The following is a 5,382-nucleotide window of genomic DNA, read 5'->3' as shown; positions in this document are numbered from 1 at the left end:
TAATCCCAGCTGCTTGGGAGATTAAGGCAAGAGACTCACTTAAGCCCAGGAGTCTGAGGTTGCTGTGAGCTATGATTTCACAGCTCTCTACTGAGGGTGACATAGTGAGACTCTGTCTCAAAAAATTAAATTAAAAAAAAGGGGAGTTTGGGCATTAAATGCAATGGTTTATACACATCACTCAGTATATTATTCCAAGATATTAATAGCATTCAAGACAAAGAGAAAAACAATAAATTTTGTTTTTATTTTTTAAATATGGAACGTTTCACAAATTTGCATGTCATCCTTGTGCAGGGGCCATGCTAATCTTCTCTGTATCGTTCCAATTTTAGTATATGTGCTGCCGAAGCAAGCAAAACAATAAAACTTTATAGTGAAGGAACCTTACATTCCCCTCATGAAGGAAATGAAGTTACCATCAGCTGTTAATAGTTCAAATTAGCAACAGGTGTCAATGAACAAAAATGGACTACAATTTCCCACTATGAGTGGGAAAAATTAAATCATAATGTGAATGTAATCACAGAAAACAGCATCCGTGAGGGAGGGCACACGTGATATAAGTCTTCAAATTGGCCATATGATACCAACTGGAACCCTGGGCTGAGAACCACTTAGCAAAGTCCTGTCTCCCAATTTTCAAATCATTTGGGATTCTGGGCCCCACTTTAAGTAATGGTGGTTCTGCAGGTTTGTAATGGGTCAGTAAAGTAGCTTCTATGTCAAGTCCCTCTTAATGGAGATGATGCTCTACCAGGTGTCCTCAAACTATGGTCTGCGGGCAACATGGGGCATGCCAAGGACATTTATCCCACCCACCAGGTGTTTTTGCTACCGCTGCCTGTCCTGCTTAGCAGCCAACTCGTCCCGGGACCCGCAGTCTAGCCCTCCAATGGTCTGAGGGACAGTGAACTGGCGCCCCATTTAAAAAATTTGAGGACCTCTCAAAGTTCATCTCAGTGTAGCTGTCAGACAGGTGTTGCCTGCCCTTGAAGTTCCTCCGCCCAGTCTTAGAGAAGGAAAGGGAGCTGGCAAAGCAGGGCCTATGCCTATGGCTGGCACTTTGCACAACATTTAGTTGTTGGTAGACTGTGGGCCAAAGGGGTAAGGGACATGGTCCAGTTGGTAATGGGATCAGAATCCAAAGACTCCCCAGAGTCCCTTCCTATACGTGACTACACCCACCCTTTATCGGAAGGCTGAGCCTCCCCTCCTCACTGGACATGGTCACTCCCAAGCTCAAACCTCCACCATGGCTCCCACTGGGCAAAGGACACAATTCCTGCCCTTTGACCTGGCAGGTATGTCCTTACAGGTCTTGGGTCTCACTTTTCACACAAGTAACTCTCTTCCCTTCCTGTGGTCCAGGGGCATGAATGCTCCTGTTCTTTGTCCACATCCTACATTTTCCTTCCTGTGGGAATCTGCATAAACCATGCCTTCTGCCAAGAATGCCTTCCCTTGCCTCTGCATGTGGGCAAATTCTCTCTCTCCTTTCAGGCTCAGGTCAGATATGGAGCCATGTCCAGTTGGTTGATGACCACTCGTCAGGGACCCTGAGTTCCTGATACCTAAGCAAGGGGTGAGTACGAGGCCCAAATTAAAAAAAACAGGAATGAGTTGCCCATGGGTCAGGCCTGGGTGAACTTGACAATGCCCCTGAGTCCCTGCCCAGGCACCCCATTCCCCTGTGGGCACAGCCTCAGACCAAGGGATGGATCTGACTCCAGCCCTGTTCACTACATGGTCACTAAATAACTGTTGTCAGGGGATATTTTCACTCTGTTTGTACCTCAATAAACCAGGGACAATTTTCATTCTAGAAACTATAGCTTTCTCTTTCCCAAGCCCTTCTGCCACCCTCGTTCTTTTCCTGTTTTCTTTTTCTTTTTTTCTTTTTTTTTTTTTGAGACAGAGCCTCAAGCTGTCCCCCTGGGTAGAGTACCGTGGCATCACAGCTCACAGCAACCTACAACTCCTGGGCTCAAGTGAGTCTCCTGCCTCAACCTCCCATGTAGCTGGGACCACAGGCGCTTGCCACAACGCTCAGCTATTTTTTTGGTTGCAGCTGTTATTGTTGTTTGGCAGCCCAGGCTGGATTCGAACCTGCCACCTTAGGTGTATGTGGCTGGTGCCTTAGCCACTTGAGCCACAGGCGCCGAGCCCTTTTCCTGTTTTCAAAAAGAGCTTGAGGAATGGTCAAAATGGATGCAAAGGAGAACTGGGTGGCTTTGGACCCCCACCCATGAGACATGCAGACCCCTGGGAGGCCTCCCAGGTCCTGCCTGACCCAGGAAGTGCTGGCTCCTTAACCTCAGCTGGGAACTGTCCACAGCACTAAGGCTTAAAAAAAAAAAAAAATTTGAAGACCCCTGAGTCTACTCTGCCAGACCCATTAGTAGCAGCTCAGTTAGAGACAGCAGGGACAGCACACAGAGTCCTCACACCCAACACTTTTTTTTTGAGAAAGACTATCACTGTCGCCCTCAGTACAGTGCTGTGGCGTTACAGCTCACAGCAACCTCAAACTCTTGGGCTTGAGCAATTCTCTTGTCTCAGCCTCCCAAGTAGCTGAGACTACAGGCACCTGCCACAACGCCTGGCTATTTTTTTTTGGTTGCAGTTGTCATGGTTGTTTGGCAAGCCCGGGCTAGACTCGAATGAGGCGGCTCCAGTGTACATGGCTGGCGCCCTAGCTACTGAGCTGTATACAGATGCCAACCTGACACCCAACATTCTTATCACAGCACAAATACTGCTCTGAAAGGTCACATTCTTTGTTGGCAATTGAAAATTTACAGAGGACCAGGCACAGTAGTTCTCTGGGTGGCTGAGACGGGTGGACTGCCTGAGCTCACAGGTTCAAGACCAGCCTGAGCCAGAACAAGACCCCTGTCTAACAGAAAAACACAGCAGTCTTGGAAAGGCTACTCCATTGTTCTCCAGAATCACTGGCCTTCTGACAAGTAAAGTTTGATGGACCTATTCCCATCTCTGTATAGTGGCTGACAGTGACAGGCAACGGGGCCCTCTTTGTCCAATAATAGACCCCTATACACAAACCATGGGTGAGTGCCTTCTGACTGTTTGCTCTAATAAATTCTTAAAGTCTTCTGGCAGCATCTGTGGCTCAGTGGGTAGGGTGCCAGCCCCATATACTGAGAGTGGCAGGTTCCAACCCGTCCCTGGCCAAACTGCAACAAAAAAATAGCTGGGCGTTCTGGTGGGCACCTGTAGTCCCAGCTGCTCGGGAGGCTGAGGCAAGAGAATCGCCTAAGCCCAGGAATTGAAGGTTGCTATGAGCAACAGCACTCTACTGAGGGCAATAAAGTGAGACTCTGTCTCTAAAAAAATAAAGTTTTAACAGTGCCTTAGTTTAATTTTCTTTTTGAGGCAGAGTCTCACTTTGTCACCCTTGGTTTAACTTTTAACAAGGAAAAGGCTAGATGAGGGACACTAATACAGGATTCCCCCACTCAGGGCTGGACAGGAATCCCGCCCCAATTCTCTAGGCCAGGTGAGCTCATAAATCAGACCCCCCCCCCCTTCTCTAGGAACAAAAAGCCTACCCTTTCCAGGCCACACCCTCTGGGCTCTAACAAGGTCAAGAACAAAGCAGCCTGAAAACTTTTGAATGGTTCCACCTTCAGTAGGGAGCACTCACCCTAATTCATTCAATGAAGCAAAAACTGCAAAGACCTAATACTGTACAAAAACTCCTAGACAAAGGACCCCTGTGGGAGACTTCTGTCTTAAATCTTTTGTTCCATGTGCCAGAAGCTCTGGTGCTTTTTACTCCTTCTGTATTCCTTTTTAATAAAATCCTATCTTGCCACTGATCTATGGTCTGTGGGTTTGTTCTTCAATTCCCCAGGAACAAAGACCTGCTGAAGGAAGAAATTCCGGTAGCAACACCACCAGCCACTTAGGATTCTCCCCTGATGATTCTTTCCTCCTTATCGCCCAATCTGGGAGACTGGGGCTGCAGGTGCAGAGCTGCCCAGCGATGGCTTCTGTCTCTGCGAAGTCACTTGCAAATGGGACAGGATGCCAAGGGCCCTGACTGCAATTTTATCACTGCCCTGTAGCCAAAAAGGTCCAAACGCTGGGCTGCATCATTTAGCAGGGACTTGGGTTCACAGACTCTGGAGATGACCGGGGGAGGCCTATGAGCCACTGCAGCTAATTCTAGTTGGTTCCTTCCCTCCAGGACAACCAGCCTCCACACACTCACCATTTCCGGGCTTCCACGTTGTCCCAGAATCCTCCTTTCAGATTTTTAGTACTTGCAGGTCACAAGGATACAGAGGATGTGGCACTATATTCAAAATTTCCACAGTGAAGGAGTACAAGAAACGAACACGGTTCAACCTTGGCGGGCTGACGCAAGACAAAAATCTGGCCGGATTGTGGAAGCCGCCTCTTCCTCTTCCTCTGAGAACCTGATAGGACAGATCCCACCCCAGCGCTCTTGATTGGATAAGGATCCAAATCCGTGATAGGATCTTACTCTCAGCGGTTGTCAGGGTTGCCTCTCCTTAAAGGGACCTGGCACTGCCTGGAGGACACTTGCCTTTAACCTTGTTCGTAACATTATGTCTATTAGAAGTAGCATATATGGGGCGTCGGCCCCATATACCTAAGAGTGGCAGGTTCCAATTTGGCCCCGGCCAAACTGCAACAAAAAAAATAGGCGGGCGATGTGGCGGACGCTTGTAGTCCCAGCTACTTGGGAGGTGGAGGCAGGAGAATCGCCTGAGCCCAGCCTTTTGAGGCTGGAGAGGGTGGCTCATGCTTCTAATCCTACCATTTCTGGAGTCCAGGAAAAAAAGAGCTCATGAGGCTGGGAGTTTGAGACCAGCCTAGGCAATAGCAGGAGGGACCACCTTTACAAAAAAACCCAAAATAGGTAGGGATGGGGCGGCGCCTGTGGCTCAAGGAGTAAGGCGCCATCCCCATATACTGGGGGTGGCAGGTTCCAGCCCAACCCCGGCCCTGGCCAAAACTGCAAATAATAATAATAATAATAATAATAACTAGGCATGGTGGTGCCTGTCTGTCCTCTCCGTTACTCAGTAGGTTGAGGTAGAAGGAGGCTAGGGGTTAAAGGCTAGAATAAGCTATAATTATGTCATTTTACTCCAGCCTGGACAATAGAGCAAACACTGGTATCTAAAAATAAATAAATTGGGCGGCGCCTGTGGCTCAATAAGTAGGGCACCGCCTGTCCCTCAGTGAGTAGGGCGCCAGCCCCATATGTCGAGGGTGGTGGGTTCGAACCCAGCCCCAGCCAAACTGCAACAACAACAACAACAAAAAAAAAATAGCTGGGCATTGTGGCAGCCCCTGTAGTCCCAGATGCTGGGAGGGAGGCTGAGG

General features: G+C 48.6%; 1 non-coding gene and 1 pseudogene across 1 annotated transcript; both read right to left on the bottom strand.

Moving 5' to 3' along the window:
* LOC100943736 overlaps nt 1-5,382 on the bottom strand; it is a 675,731-nt pseudogene that overhangs the window by 39,844 nt on the left and 630,505 nt on the right.
* Nucleotides 253-359, bottom strand: LOC111722446. The gene has a single exon (XR_002771242.1). It is a non-coding gene; the product is annotated as a U6 spliceosomal RNA (small nuclear RNA).

The sequence above is a fragment of the Otolemur garnettii genome, unplaced genomic scaffold, assembly GCF_000181295.1.
Source record: "Otolemur garnettii isolate 467f Iridium unplaced genomic scaffold, OtoGar3 scaffold00253, whole genome shotgun sequence".
Classification (NCBI taxonomy): domain Eukaryota; kingdom Metazoa; phylum Chordata; class Mammalia; order Primates; family Galagidae; genus Otolemur; species Otolemur garnettii.
The sequence above is the reverse complement of the archived record's forward strand: the minus strand, read 5'-3'. Positions and strand labels throughout refer to the sequence as shown.